The 16,389-nt window shown below is 40.7% G+C and overlaps 1 protein-coding gene across 2 annotated transcripts in view; it reads left to right on the top strand.

Annotated features, from left to right (window-relative positions):
• LRRC8D (leucine rich repeat containing 8 family member D) overlaps positions 1-16,389 on the top strand; it is a 43,987-nt gene that overhangs the window by 2,135 nt on the left and 25,463 nt on the right. The window contains exon 2 of one of the 2 annotated variants that reach the window (XM_017729937.1): positions 1-74. This exon is cut by the window's left edge and continues 79 nt beyond it. The gene's annotated coding sequence lies outside the window, so the exon portion shown is untranslated. Of the gene's footprint in view, positions 75-8,581; positions 8,675-16,389 lie in introns of those variants that run through there. The other variant, XM_008630285.2, reaches the window with a different exon arrangement.

The following is a 16,389-nucleotide window of genomic DNA, read 5'->3' as shown; positions in this document are numbered from 1 at the left end:
CTGGAGCCTTCAGGAGCCAGCGCTCAGCCCAGCTGAAGCCAGAGGAGGAAGGTGGAGAAGCACAGCCTGATCAGGTACCGAGCCAGTCATGGGACAAGTTGTCTGATGCAGAGTTAAGTTATGGATGACCATTAGTTCTAGAAGTTACGTTCTTTAGAAGGTCTTGTTAACATGTGTGGTGCAATGGAGGTCCAGTAAGGACAGCCACATCTGTGGGCCTGGCATGGGTGCATGTTATATATCTGAGTTCTGTAACCGATCTGAGGTGAACATAAACAAATGCAACATTTCCTGGGGTATTTGATTTGCACATCTAATGTGCAGTACAGCTCAGTACATGTTTGCACAACCATTTTCAGGCTCCATGTAAGTTGTAAAGAATGGGCTAGGAGTACTCTTAACAAATGTTTGAATGTTGAAGAGCAGTTTGATGTCTTGAGGGAAGGTTTTTCCTCAGCTTTATTCTTTGTTCTAGTGGGGAGACTTAAGTGCTAGCTTTCGATGAGCACTATGTTCTGTGGGAACCATAGAGCACAGAGAGGTAGCAGACTGATGGGTTTTAAGACAAAACCAACTGTTAGCTTGCTAGCTGTGTTTTTATTTGCCAAGATGTCCATAACCATTCCTGGAAACTGGTATTTATTCTTGCATTCATATCTTTCAGATTGTCATACTTGAGAAGATTTAGTTAGGTTCATCTTGTATGAAGACAGAAGTTCAAGGTTTTGATTTATTGTATTCAGTTTGGGGTTTTTGTCTTACATAACTGTACCTTCTAGTTTATGTGGAACTCCTGCTCTGAGGACCATGTTTTGAAAAGACTTCACATATTTTAATGCAAAGTACCTTTAGAGATCCCTTAAGAACAGGGCTGCTACTTTTGTGGGCTTGTACAACGTTTGGGATGGCAATGGCATGCAATTCACTTTTAGAGGGAGCATTTTTTGAAGAGGCACAATGTTTTTTCACCTCAAGGGATGCTTCCTCTCCAGAAATACCAGTATCTGTTGCTTCGACTATCTGAATTTATTAGTTACATTTTTGTTATCTTTTTATTTATTGACCTAGGTGGAAGCAGTGAGGGTTTGTTTAAAATCTATTAAGAAAATTATTCCTAATCTTGTAGAGGTAATTTCTAGCTCTGATTATATCTTTCCTGGTGTGGTTTTTTTTGTTTGTTTGCTTTTTGGGTTTTTTTGTGTGTGTGGTTTTGTTTTGGTTTTTTTTTTGTCTTGTGAAATAAGAATCAGCATTATTTGATTCAACAACCAGCTTCCTGCTTCCCAAGGAAGAGATAGTGGCTCATTCGCCTGCAAACATCCCTCCTGTGGAGAGTCTTTGTTGGGGAGTTAGAGGAAAGCTAGCAGTTCCTAGTGAAATAGCTGTGTAGCAGGATGAAGAGGGATTACTGAAGCATTACTAGGAAATTCATGGCTGTGTGGAAGACCTTATGTACTCCACAGACAAGCTGACCTAAATTCTGCAGCCAGGCCTTGCTGGTTTCTGTGTTGATGTGATGTGGCAGGCTGGATAACCTGCAGCAGATCTGGGGGTTAAAAAAAAAAAAAAAAAGCAGGGGAAGTACAGAGAAGATTTATATTTGCGTGGAAACACAGACAGGCAAGTCCTTAAAAGTGTGTTCAATCTGTCCTAAATTTTTTTTTTATTTTCTAACCCACACTTCTCTATTCTTAGTATTGAGTATTTTTTACATAGCCAGGATGAGTCTGTATTACAAGGATGCTCATTAGGAGGAGTGGAAAAGTTGTTTACTCCTGGATGGGGAATACGTGGATGGTTTTGCTCATAAGAGGCTTTTACAGATGGCTTGGAGTTCTGAGATAGGTTTTAGCAAAGAAGTTGTGCTAAGTATCTTATCAGTAGTGAAACAGTTAACACAACTGACACTTGAACTCTTGGGGGGAATAGGATTAGTATCCACTTGACATAAATGGAATGGCTTATGCTTAAGTTTCTAGGTAATATTTGTTTCTCAAGATTATACATTACACAAAACATGACACAAAAATCCAGATAAAAGACAAAATGCCAGGTCTGTCAAAGTCAAGTTGGTCAGTCTGACCTGCATGCAGTGTTTTCCTGGTGTTACTTCTTGTAGTAGTGTTGTGAACTTGCAGTTTAGTTTCTGCTGGCACAAAGTGGTGTGAGGGCAGTTACTGCTTCCTGCCTTTTTCTGTACACATAAGCTGGACTGATGCAATGCTCTCCTTTGCTTTCACCCTTCCCACTTGCACACTTTTGTTACCTGGTCTCACCACTTTTTTCTCAGGTTCCTCTACTCATGTGGAAGGAATTTTTTTTGCTAATACTGCATACACCATGTCCTGTGAAAGGAATGGTTTATGCAGGCAGAAGAATTTTGCAATCACTAGAAGGGCTTTTGCAGTAAGGTTTTTGCTGGCACAGTTGGGAAGCAAGGAAAAAAATACTGGCTGATACAGTTAAATGAACAAAATGTTGAAGTGTGGCTAGGGCCTTTTCTGTGCAAATGTTCTGGTCTGGTTGCTGTGATGGAGTGTGTGTGTATATTTATAATACATTTCTGTCTGGAAACCTCTTTTTGTGGGAGCATAAACTTTTAAGTCTTGAATTGTTTTAGAGGAATATCTGCAGCTGCAGCATCCTGAAGTGCCAGGGGAAATAGCGATATTCTGAAACATTGCTGGCTTATTTTAGATCGCATTTCACTTGATGTGCTTTTGGTTTGTTTTAAGAACAACTTATCTGTATAAGCTATTTGTTTACTATACACACATAATAAGCAGCAATGCCGACCTTCAACTGGAAGCCAGGATGACTGCTGGTCCTGTTGCCCCACTGCCAGGAGCAGGTATGGTGAGGGGATTGGAGAGCAAGGGCTGTTTCCCTTGTGTGTTTCAATACCAGAAGCAGTAATTAGAAGCTTATTAACTGACAAATGAATTAAATTCATTGAAATTCCCTCCAAAATGATTAACTGTCTTTTGCTTGCAACAATGTTATTGCCAAGGCTACCTCAAGGCAGAAGCAATGTTTTCTTTAGTGTAGATAGAGATGTCATTTTTGAGTACTTCTTTGCAATGAAAAGAACTTCTGTGTATCTAGCTCCATTGTTACAATTTTTGTGTTGGTTTATCTTTTCTTTTTTCCTGTCCTCCCAGCAGAATTTTCAATGTTATCGGTAGAGACAGAAACTAAAAAATAACTGGAAAATAGCCCTACTTTGGTGAGTTTTTCACTGTTTTTGCTCTCCTATTTCTTTGCCTAGACAGGAGACTTGTCCACTCCTGATAGCAAAAGCCAGTCCCCACAGCCACGGGTCAATGAGCTGAGCTGCTTCTAGCCAGCTTGTCCTTCTGGAGCCTGAACCCAGCCCGCCTGCGGGCGGTGGCACCGACACAGCACGGGGGAGGAAGGAGATAGCACTGGCGGGGTTTGTCGCCAACTTGCTATAGCAGAGAAAAATCTGAGCAGGGTCAAAATGCAGCACTGCTGTCTTCAAACCTTCCCTGGAGTAATGTCTTGTTGCATGGTTTTGTGTGCATAGACCTGTTTCCTACTGGACATGTATCAAATTCAGTAGGCTGCAGTGTTCTTAGCTGTGTGTTTCAACATATTACAATGTTGTTTTGAAATACCTACCTGCTCTCACTTCATGACTGGAATCTCTGGAGGTGCCTTTTGGATAGATGGGAAGTGATTCTCAATGTGTTGCTCCCTCAAGCTTTGTCTGTTGTCTTTGGTAGCTGATGCTGTTTTGAAGAAGGTAGCACCATCACAGAGTGCTTGTTCTTTCAGAGGCTGAACAAACAGTGGAGCACTAAATCGGTGTAGTGAGGTGCAGCATCAAAGAGTAAGGTCTGCCTTTCCTTGTCCATACCCAGTTTGGTTTCAGGAGAGGTGAAACACTTCCAGCAACTGAGAAACCACAGGAGAGATTGGACTGGAGAAAAGCTGGTCTTTCCAGCACCAGGTTTTCCTTGCGTAGATGGGCCTAACACGTCTCAGAATGCTGTATTTGCACATGATGGTGAAAAGGACATACCATAAGATGTTGGTGACATTATTGCCTTGCACCTCAGATAGTAAAGATGGGGGGAAGAGGGAGATTTGCAAGGGAAAAATGAACAAACAGCTCTTTGTTGCTCAATTATTTTAGTGCTGCTGTGGTTTAGCTGTTATATTGTGTTACTCTGTCCACAGCTTTTTATGGGCCTCTTTTAGAAAAATTTTAAATTTACATAAATAATACGTTTCTCTAGTTTTATTTATTATTTCAAGTGCTAGAATGTGCTTACAATTATAACATTCCAGTGCCTCCAGTAATTGGATATATAAAATTCTGGCCTTTGTTACTGAGCAATGGGCTCCCACTTTCTGCTTATCTGACGGCATTTCATGAAGTAGCTTTTGCTCAGTGTATTACTGGAAACATGGAAAAGTCTTCTATGTGTAATTAGAATTGTTTTGATCAATAAAGCATCAATCTCTTTTCCATTCCATTAACTCTTATATTCTGCAGGAGCTGGGCAAAAAAAGCAATTTTTTTTTTTTTCTGCTCATAAACTGAATCTGCTAACTTTTGAGGTAAAATGTTTTTCCAGGCAGACTTCAAAACAATTTTCATGGGCAGTTCAAATAATTATTTAAGGAATGTAATGATTGTTATTATTAGTATTACTGATACTTGAAACATTGGGGAAAAAACAGTTCTATGAAAATAAATTTTTTAAGAAAGTAAAGCGCCCCATACAGCCCCTTCCCCTGGCCCCATCATGTGCTATTTTGAAGTTCTGTGGTAAAGGGGAGCACTGCCCAGGTTTGGGTTTGGTTTGTTTTTTTCAATCTTTACTATGAAGGAAGCATTGTAGTTTGGGGCTTTAGAGGCAGAGCTCAAATGCTACCCTATTATTTCCCCCCAAAAATCCTACCAGATTGTTGCTTGCACCAGAGCTGCACTCTGGCATCTGGCTGTCTGGTTTGGCAGTCCCACATGCTTTGACCATGCTTTAGCAGGTCGTGTGTTTTGGTGACTTGCTGCGTCCCATGACACCAGGCTGAGATGCTGGTAGTGCTGCCAAAGGCTGGAAGCAGCACACATTCCTCTGCCATGGGTGGGATGGGGAGGACTGTGGTGCTGCATGGGTTTTTCTTTAGATGCAAGAAGCAGTGGGCTGTGGTAGAACCAGACAATCACCTGTCAAGTCACCACCTTTTGGCTGATAAGCAATGGCTGTGTTTTCCTTAGTCCGTGTGCTCCCTAATCCTTGGGCAGTCACTGGTTGGTGGTAACTTGCAGTCAAGTCCACAGCAATACCAGCTTTTCCTTTTAAGTTCAGGAAACTGGATGGGGAGCTGCAGGTAACCTCTGCAGGATCTGGGTGAGTATTTGTGAGGTGGGTGATGATGGAGCAGGGAGATATCAGAAGGGAGAACATGGAATGTAAAGCACTGCTGATCTTGCAGGAGTGTATTGGCCCTCTCCTCTGGATAGTGCTGTCCTGGTATGTGTATTTAAACTGAGACAATTTGGAATAACTGGCTGTCAACTTGTTAAAATAATCAGGTTGCCAAGAACTCTATCATTTTGTTAAGCTTAATTTCAGATTTATTGCATATTTTTTCGCCTTTAAGGGAACTAATTCAGGGGATGCAAACATGAGGCTTAGGACTCACGTTCTACTCCCTGCAGTTCATTTAAATTTTCTTTTAATTTGCCTTTGCACCCCTGCTCTGTCTCAACCAGGGTTCAATCTGAAGGCAGCAACTGAGAAACTCTTCCCTTCACTGAAAGAGTATGTCTAGCTTGTAGGAGATGGGAAAATGAGAATTGGAGCTCTCATCCATAAACATTTACCAAAGCTTATTTAAACAGCCTCTTCTGTCTTTGTTAGAATAGTTGGAGGTATGCCAACCTAAAAAGCCCCAAACCTGCTCTGATTTGACTTTCACCTAGATCTTTATGTATAATATCCTAATGAGGGGCAGGGCTGCTTCTGTTTTCTTTGTATGTTGGATAGCACTTTCATACGTTGGTGTTGGAACTTGGGTGGGTTTTTTGCAGTGTCACTGAGTTTCTTTTCCTTGTGTAGGTTGTTCAAATAGCTGCGCTAGTGGGAAGGCAAACACTTGAAATGGAAAAATATGATGAGGCAGGGGCTGTCAAGTATTATGCATCAATTTTGTACTTTGCATGCTGAGGTCCTGACCTACTTGAGGTCTCTAGGTACTTCTGCAGTGTAAGTGTTCAGCAAAGATAAACTGCAGTGTCTGGCAGAGGGATCCAATGTGCAAGGACACCTGGAAAAACAACCTTTAATCCTTTCCCTGAAATGAGCTGGTTTCAAGGTTTCTGTTTTTTTCAGAGAGGTTGGACAGGGTGCTTCCATTCAGTGTGTGCTGGCATGATATTCAGTGGTCAGCACCTTGTTTTAATAGCTGTCAACAAAATAATATTGATAGACCTGATAGACTTTTTTCCCCTGCATGTGTGCTGGATTAATTCTTTGAATGTATTTTTTTTCTCAGAAATAATCAATATACCAAGAAAAGCCTCATTCACCCATAACATCTAGAAAACAGCAAAATGAGCAGAAGACCAGAAAACCCCCAGATATCCCTAAACAGCACCAACAAAATGAGCTATAATGTGGTCAAGGAGAGAGCTGCCTGTAGACAAGGGCACTTGCTAAGAGGGAGACACTTATGAAAACCCACCATTTACCTTTGATTTTTGGATGAGGGCAAATGTAGTTGTGTTCTCTAAATAAATGCTTGGAGTAGTTATGTTACTTAGTGTTTCTTATGATATTGAATGGCTTGTTAATATTAATAGTTTCACAGCATGTCACAAAAGGCCTTGAAGTTTATTCTTGGTTTTCTAGGTAGTCTGATTACAGATGATGGAACTAGACAGGCTAAAGGGTCATGGCGTTTTAGAAAGAGACTCTCTAAAGAATATCTCAAGGACTTTTTAGAGTTAGAGGTGTCCCCAAGATAGGCTGTTACTGGTTGATCGAGGCCAGGGATACGAATGTTTCTTGCTTATTAAATGCCTCAAACATGAATAGATGAGTGCATGGTTAAAAGGCTCTGTGGATCAGCACTGGCTGAAAATGTTTTCTGAGGTTTGTATGGGTTAAAGGATGTTACTGATGTTTCTTGACACCTTTTCTGCAATGTCATCTGCCCTATTAACAGCCTGTTTAGGGGATGGGCTTGTTTTCATTCTGTACAATTGGAGTGCACATAAGGAATGTGCATCTTGTTTTCATAGCAGTCATAGACCAGTCCTCAGGAGCTGACTCACTGCTATTTTGTAAGCAGGGTTTGCCTTCCTTTTATGCGGTTCTGCATTTTTCCATTCCACAGTCCATGGTAATTTAGATCTTAAGTGTGCTGGTGTTAAAAAGCCTGCTTCCTGGAGTAATCTTATCCCCAAGTATGTGGTGTATACTTGGCCTAATTTGATACTAACAAAAATAATTTTTGATTATTTCACTTTTTTTTAGTTGGGCCTTACATTATGTTACAAAGGCACTTTCCCTGCAGCTACCATGGTCATTAAAAAACAAGTATTAATGATTTGGGGGGACTTGTATTTGGTCTGTTAGTTATTGTTACACTGTCGCACTTGTACGGGCTTGTTCTCAAATTTTCCTGCACAATATGTGACTTTCTTGAGTTTCAGATTAATTGTCTTGTTCTATTTGCATTTTAACTGAGCTTTGCTATTGGGATGTCATGGTAGGGTGGGACTGGTGAAAATGGGCCGCTGTAAAGATACAGAAGGAAGGCCATGGCTCCCTATAACTCGAGCATTCAAGTCAGAATTTCTAGTGTGTAGCATACCTTGAATAACACTGGGTTCCATTACTGACTTCCAAAATCACTTAAACTCACTTTCACACTTTAGTAACACTTTCTTCATGGCAGGTCAGATATTTTCCTGTGACTTTTTATTACTTGCTTTTACTTGGCTCAATGAAATTTTTTTTTTTTTCCACACTGGCATCTTTGGAGGAAGTAAAGTGCCAAAAATCTTCAGTGCTGTCATAATTTTTATTTTTTAATGAAAAGCTTTTCTGAAAAGATCTGTGCACCAATGCATAAATTAAACTTTTTCCAAAGTTCTGCTACCTCTGTAATTTTTTTTATAGCTTTCCTAGGTAAAAGTTGGAAGATCAGATTGTTTTAATTGATGTTTTTGCAAAACTTGTGTGGCTGGAAAACTGACAGGAGTCATGTGAATTTCGTATTACTTCTGCCTGATTAAAATCAACAGCAGGACTCTGGGCTGCTACTAGAAATATTTCCAGAAAAACCATACGGGAGAGACTAGGGGAGATAACTCAGCAGAGACTTTTTTTTCCTATTCCTTGTATTCTGTGGTAGCTCCAAGGCTGAGCATAGTAAAGGGAAAAGATGTAAATCATTCGTATGGAAAAAGGGTGGAGCGATACCGGTTTTCCTGGTAGTAGCCTGGAGGCCGTGGAAAGGGGAGAAACAGTAGGAAGCTTTTGGTTTCCTGGGTGGAGCTTCACATCTGCCACTGGTAAGTGGGAGCCTGATGGGAAGGCATCGGGCTGGTAGAAAGGCAGCACCTTCCCTGGCAGCTGCTGGACTTCAGCCTGGGTGTTCCTGCAGGAAACTCCACCTTCTCGTTCTGTCTCTGGTACGTTTTCTAAGCCTTGATGTCATCTTGTTACTGCTGGCAAAAAGTTACATGTGTGGGAGATATGCAAATGTGTTGTAATGTTCTGATATAATTTTAGCAGAGGAAAAGAGCAAGTTCTGTACATAGGTATCACCAACTGAGCTCAAGTCTTGCAGCTTGGTTTATTTAGTAGAGCTGTCAAACTTAGAAAAGAGATTTTCATGGATGTGGGGTATAGGATCAAGTTCATAATTTCATAAACTTAAAAAGTAGCTTCTATCAATCCACAGTTCTCTAAATTCCTTTACAGACACTGAATGAGTGTCGAAGAATTGTATCATTCAATGACATGATAATTGAGAACTTCTGATGATGTGAATTCTTTTATTATTTACAGTGTATACTGTCACTGGAAGAATACTGGCTTTGCAATGAATAACTGAGATAGACTTAATCTCTTGTTTCTCTCAATGTAAAATTCTAAATACTGTTCTGCCTTTTTTTTTTTTTTCTTTTTTTTTGCAATTTTTCTTTCCAGGTGTAATGAGGACTTGATGATCTTGTGGAAGAGAAATGAATCTACTAAAATCCTTTCTCGTATATAGGGTTAAGTATTGCACTCAGGAGGATAATGTTCCAGTGGAATTGCAGTCTTCCCATAACAGTTTAGACTTTGGTAAAGCAAGTGGATGAGTCATTGCAGGGGTTTGATGGCTGAAAAGATTGATTAATAATTAATTTAAAAACAAGATGCCCTTTCCTCTGTGTCCTAGCTTTCAGGCATTCAAAAGATCATCAGATTCCCACATGTAGTTTAACATTTGAGTACTAGGAACGTGTTTGTTTTGATGTCTTTCCCTGAACTGCAAATGTTGCTTTGTCTTTGCTTTTGCTCACACATTATTTAAAGAGATATAAATGTCAGATTTGATTCAAGTGTTTTGATGAGGTTACAGCACTTTGAAGGAGCCAAATGTTCTCATTTGGTGTGTTAGGGTTATGCTTACCTCATGACCTTTTTGAAGTGCACTGGTATACCAGGTGCTGCATGGCTAATGGCATTCTTTTTTTTCTCACATACAGGTTGTTTACTTTTCTTCAATAGACATTTGTCAGTCAAGGATTTGTATTTCTACAGGTTTGCATTTGAGCTGGGTGTCTAATGGGAAACCCTGGGCCCTGGGTGCTTTCTGCCTTTATGCTGGGATAGTGGTAAAAGTGAAGAATGCTGCTGACTGCAGTGTGACCCTGAAGGGATGACTCAAAATGAGCCCTCTGAATTCAGTTAAATCAACATAAATAATGTCTGTTTTAAGGGGGGTTCAATTGTAGTAGGTCAAAGATGCGAGGTCAATCAAAACCAATCCATGAAAGACATGGAAGCTTCAGCAACCTTTTGGAATCCTTTAAGAGGTTAATTGATACCCTCTTGAGTGTTCCTGTCTGGGGCAGACCTTTGATACAAGATAGGTCTTGTGACTCTGATGTTAGAAGAGGTAATAAGCTGTGTTTTGTCTTTTTGGTAAATTAAAAGCACGCTATGTGCAATCCTGGGCAATTTTGGTACTGAATCGTGAATGTTTAGTGCATGGTGAACATGCATTTAGGCATTTGTTTGCTGACAGTGTACAAAAAGCCACTGCCCAACCTTTCATTTTTATTTATTTATAAGAGTGAAAGGTGAATGAAAATGTGTAATAATCTTAACTTGAGCTATTGCTATCATTCATAATTTAAACTTGAAATGCTTCACATTTTCAGTACAGTGGTTCCCTTAATCATTAAATTCTGAACTATGGCTTGGCTGTAGTCTTCTAATCAGGCTTCTGTAAAAAGAGAAAGGCTGCCAGGTATTTGGCACTATGGTGTAGCTATGACCTTCCGGTGTTGGTGTTCGTGACATTGCATGTTGTCAGGTATGTAGGGTACAGCAGCTGACCCTTGCACTTTGCAAAGCCTCAGTCTTTGAAGATTTGTCTAAAATTTCCAGCCTGCAGATAATGAAATACTTTGGCTTCCTTTAGCTGTGACCATTATTTTGCTGTAGTCAAAAGTTAAGATTTAGTTGTACTGCTTTATAAATGCTGTATAACAGCATTTATTGCATACTGCAGAGTTACTATGAGTGGGGATTTAGCCTTTGCAAGGGTAGCATTAGAGTTAGGCTTTAGTAAGTTTTTTAAAAAGAGGTTGTTTGACCTTTGTAGTAAAACTGCCATTTTCCTGGGCACAGACTATGGAAGGAGAAAGCTCTTCCTCCCCCCGCCTCTTTAACTTGTGTTAAAAGCACTGAAAGTGGGAAATGTGGAGATGAGATTTTAGCTGCAGGGAAGAATATGCAATTTTATTTATAAAACTAGACCTTCCTGAATGCTTGTTTTACTCCAGTAAAACCTCCTTTGGTAAACGTCATATGCAGGATTGAGTGGGTGTTCACCTGCTGGCTTGTAGAGAGAGTAGGACAGGAAAGCAGTTTGCTTTTGAGGGGTGCTGGGAAGAAGTGGATGATTTCACAGCTTGAAGTAGATAAAACTTGCTCTGGTGTCAGTATGGGCAGTGGAATTTGACAAGAAGTGGGAGGGGAGAAGGATGTGTGTGACTAGGGTGATACTTTGCATTGTGGAAGGAAGAAGCAGGGACTGGAATTCATAGTTTGACATTTTTGAATGTGAGAAAGAAGCCAAAGGAAGCTAGTGGGTGTTGGGACATGACTGATTTGCTCCAGTTTACAAAGTAGGTGTGGACAGCAGAAATCAGAAGGACAGCAAGAAATCACCAGGTTTTGTTTTAACTGAAGGGGCAAAAAACTGCAAATGGAATGGTCACCCAAGGCACCCTGGCCTGCTCTAAGTCCTGATGTTGCAGCCTGGCAGTGCAGCTGTTTTCAGTTCACAGCTTGAGCACCACTTCGCTCTGGCTTCCTGACATTGGAAACCTCCTAAGGCGGAGAAGTCCCTAAAGAGAAGTAGTTGCAGTTACATTAGCTTTTCCTGGGACCACTGCAGAACCCCTGGATGAATGAGACAGGGATTGGTGTTTCCTCCAGACCTTATCAGATTTGCCTGCGGAGAGAGATTTGTGAGTTGAGTAATGGTGCTGTAAGAGGATTCCATGGCAGAGCGGGTGAATCTGGCTATTGGAACTTGCCCTAAGGAACCAGACTCACCAGGGCAGCTCCCCTGAGTGTCTTGGTCCAGAGCCTGTGAAGTGGGAGTTAACATACACAAAATATGTGGCTGGGCAATCCTTTTGCATTAACTTTGGTAACTTTTGTAAGGTATTGCTTGTTAATTACCTCACTGTTGAATAGGTGAGAAGTAAGATTGGGGTTTTTTTCTTTTTATTAAGCTGAACTGGAAATAGTCCCTATGGGTTTTGAGGCTTGGCCACAAGAACATTACTTATCATGTGGTGTCACATCAGCTGAAATCCTCAGACAGTAAGGCTGCTGGATTTCCCGACTCTTGCCTTTCTCCTAGTCTGTCACAATTCTTCCACCATTCAGACTGGTGTTTCTTGTATGTTTGGGTTACGGGGGTAACAAAGCTTGTGAAACATGACAGTCTGTGAAAAATCAGTCTGTAATGTTCCTTCAGCTTTTCCAATGGGATAATTTTTCACATGTACATTTGCATTAATGGCAGTTGGCTTCTAGTTAATAAATACAGTGCCCTGTGAAATTAATGGGTTATTAGGGCTGGATGAGATCCTATGGTGCCCTTAGTGCTGCAGCTTTCACTAGCTAGCTCTGCCTTTGCTTGTGTGCACAGCAGAGTTGTTTACATGTTAGGAATATGCTAGAGGCAAGGAGAAAGGAACAGCTTTAATGTGATGCAGCTTAGATGCTCTGTGGGGGAGGCCTCAGAATTGTTCATAACAGGATCAAATGTCAATCAATGTTTCAAGAAGAATAAAGTTACTGTTTATGAGAAAATTAAAGAATCGTATATTACATGCTTTTCCTCCATCTATTTTTGATCCTGTCTAGGAAAATGTCCCTCTCCTGTGGCTCTTTTGAACCCTGTAAGAGTATCAGTGGTGCCTAGGAGAGGCATCTATGCAGACCTCTCCTTTTGGCTGCAGCCACTTCTCTGGGCTGCCTCTGGTAAGGAAACAAGTAATATGCCAGCCAGCTTCTTTCAGCTCTTCCATGAAAAGCCTGGTAGTCGTGTTGCTGAGGATGCTGCTGGAACATTGTGGCTACTATTAAATTTCTTTTACAGGCACATCTGGGGATTTGCTGCTCCATAGAGTAAGAAAACAGTTACTTCTGACATCAAGCCATGAACATGAGAAAATGGCTCCTCCCTCATTGCAAGGGAGGAGAGAGAGAACTGGAGAAGAGAACAGCTGAAAACCTCCTCCTCTCCCTCCAGAGCTATTTTTTGTCAGTGACAGAGAATGGTGGGATGCGCAATGCTGATCTATATCTGCAGGAGGCTGTGGCTCTGATGTGAAGATTTATCCCCAGGAAAAAACAATGAGAGCCTAGCTGTGGGGGAGGGAGCATCCAAAGTCAAAGCACTTCTCTGCTGGTTCTGCACCTGCAGTTTCTGTTCCAAGCTGCTTTGCATGGTAGGCAGGTGATGCTTAAAATCTGTCAAGAAGGGGCTGTCACATTCTGTCTTATATTGTGCCCCATGTGTCAGCTGTCAGGACAACAGGCTGGGGTTTGAGAGAGCAGCTGGGGAATGCAGTTTGTGGAGAAAGGGAAGGGAAGGAATGGAGAAGAATCATGGATAATTGTCAGAATAAGAGCCTTTTCAAGCTAAGGCTAGGCGCCTGCTGGAAATGCTTCTCTAAAACCTGGCAAATACACAGCCAGAAATTCAATTTACCAGAATTCAAGCTTTTCTGATTGTGTGGCTTCTTGCAGTCTTCTTAGAATGGTTTGGTGTTGAACCAGTGTCCTGATGTGTTGTGTTGTCTGGGCCTGTCTCCCAAGGGAGATATTTTGGACAGTTACTCCTGAGTAAATTCTGTGTGTCATTCTGGAGTTAAGTCTTGTCTTCACATGCCATTAAGAAATTATTCAAGTCAGCTGAAGGTGTGAATTTAAAGTGAATTGCTTCAACTGTCCTACATCTTTGAGGCAGCATAATTGAGAGTCACTCTGATTCTGAAAAAGAACATCTGAAGAAGGTCTCAAGCAGTTCAATCAATCAGTTTTTTAATTTGCATGGTTTTTGTTTTAAGAATTAATCCTAAGTGCCTTATGCAGACAAAGCCTCAAAGTGGATTATATTATATAGGAAGGCTGTTCTTAAGGATTTGGGAAGCTTTATATGGATGCAGATGTATTACTAGTCAGGAATAGCACTTGTATTTAAAGTCACCCTGTACTTTCATCCGAATTCATTATTCAAGCTTCTGACTCTGCTAACCTTAAGCAGAAATTATGAGAGGATGTGAACTGACTTTAGTCCTTGCAATAGACCTTTGGAATGCTGCTAATGGCATCCTTTAAAGCTGTCACTAACCGTGTAATGACTGAAAATTTCAGTAGAAACTTCTAGTTCACATATTGAATCTTTTATGGTGAATGGAGTGCACTTAAGTGGGTAAAGCTGCTGATGTCTTCTGAGATTTTTCTAAGCTGATGGGAGGAGGGTGAAGGAAGTTAGAGGAGCACAAGCCCTCCAAGCAAATCTTGGACTTCCACCCCAAACTGAAATTCTTCCCATCCCATACAAAGTTTTTTCAGGTGTGTGTACGAAGCAGGGAACATTTGCAAAATCTGGGTAGTAGGAAGAGGCTGAATGTTCTGTTATCTGAGGCTTTTGGCAACCTGCATAGTTATGTTTGCTTCAAGCCTGAGAGAAAGGGACAGAGGAATCTGGCACAGGGATCGTGCACTTTAGTCTAAACTGTTTGTGCAGATTGGCAGTTTTGAACATTTGCTGCCTAATTCAGGGAGAATTTGTTGGAAAAGTTATGGGCAGAGCTCTCCATTTTGCATTTTAATGCACTGCTACAGTCTTTTTTTTCTCCTTTTCTTCCTATTTTAATAAAAAGAGGAATGTTTGAACCACTGTAGGTATTCTTCCTTAGTCATTTTCAGTTCTGCAAAATAAGTTGCTGTGGCTGATGTACAGGAAGAACACAGGTTATTTCCTTTTCAGTTACTGAATTTAGGCTTGTGAAACATCGTAAGGAATTTCTAATTTAACTGAATTCATGCAAGTATGTGTTTCAGCAGCCATGTGCGATTAGGTGGAAGTTCCATCGTGTATGTTGAACTGCAGAATTCTATCTGTAGACTGCTATTGCCATGCTTCTAGAACACATAACAGATCACTGTGTATGAATACTTAGAATATTATTTAAATAAAGTTGTGAAAATGGCAGGTTCTGAATGTTTTTCTTACTGCTGAGGCAGTTAAAATGTCAAATGTTGTAGTTTTCTTGCTGAATACTTTGTTCTATTGCCCTGTGAAAGGCTTGGTCCTAGAGGCTAAGGACTGATTCTGTACTAAAGTTTAATTGACTGGATGGGCAAATCCAAGTAGAGCACAGATGCCTCTCACCTTGAGCAGATGTGGGATATTTTGTCTACACTCTGAGTGCATGTGCTTTGCACTGCCTTTCTTGACTGAGGAGCAGTGCAGTTTCTGTGGCAGTGTCCCACTGGGATCAGACTGAGGTCGGTTCGTTTTGTCTTGTTCATCAAACAAGCAGCAGATGGCTGGGCTGTGCAGAAGCTGTTACCTGGAGTGAGGGTCAGGCTGATGGAGAGGAGTCAAAATATGGATATTGTCCAGTCTGGTTGACTTACCAAGTTGCTTACTTGGTAAATACCTCATCTTTACACTCAAGAAGTAGATTTTGAAGGGCTTTTTAGAGGTGTCTGAAATGGCTGATCAGCAAATGTACAGGTTTGTTTCCCTTTGTACACTCTGTTTAGTTTTGTTTTGGTTGCTTCCAGAGTGCTGAACATCCTATTGGCATCATGGAAACATGTTCAGTGCCATGGAAATTTAGGCCACTGCAGGTCAATTCTTGTTTCAGGTCTTCAGCTGAGAAAGCTACTGTGGACTTTGGTACCACACAGCTAAAAGTTGGTGGTTGCCATGGGACCACTGAGTGTGACCCATTAATGTAAAGGATAGACAAACAGAGAACAGCCCCAAAGAAATTATACTTAATGCTTCAAAAGAGCATATTTGTCATCACAGAGAACTTGATGTTATTGTAGGAAAAAAAAAGGTGAATGGAAAACAGGTCTCTGTAAGAAGATACTAAATAGTCCACAAGCTGAAATTCTGGTTTAAAGAAAGAAGACATCTCTACTAATAGCCCTCGGGTTTCAGGACACATCTAGAAATTTCAAAGAAAAAACAGTAATTAAGGGGAAAATGGATACATGGGAATGCAAGTTAGAAGTTAGGAAGTAAGAGAATTAACTGAATATTTTCTACAGCTGAGCTGTGTTAGAAATAATTCCAGTTACTAGACAGAGATAATAAAGTAGCTCATGCAAAAAAGTAGAAAGATTTGTTAATACTCTTCCATATTTGGGAAGGTATAGAATGTGATACCATCAATGCAATTCCAACAGAGAAGTAAGTCTGATTTAATAAATTAAGATTCCTTCTAGGGATGCACATGTGTAAATCAGCAGCACTGTGGCTTGATTGTTTTAAAGACCTTGGTGAAAAGTCTTTAGGCCTGCAGACAGTTTTTAGTAACTGTTGGTTTTGAGTGTCTTAAAACCAACTGTGCCAGAATAGACA

The sequence above is a fragment of the Corvus brachyrhynchos genome, unplaced genomic scaffold (genome assembly GCF_000691975.1).
Source record: "Corvus brachyrhynchos isolate BGI_N302 unplaced genomic scaffold, ASM69197v1 scaffold101, whole genome shotgun sequence".
NCBI lineage: Eukaryota > Metazoa > Chordata > Aves > Passeriformes > Corvidae > Corvus > Corvus brachyrhynchos.
Note: the sequence above shows the minus strand (reverse complement) of the source record. Positions and strands in the feature narration are given on the sequence as shown.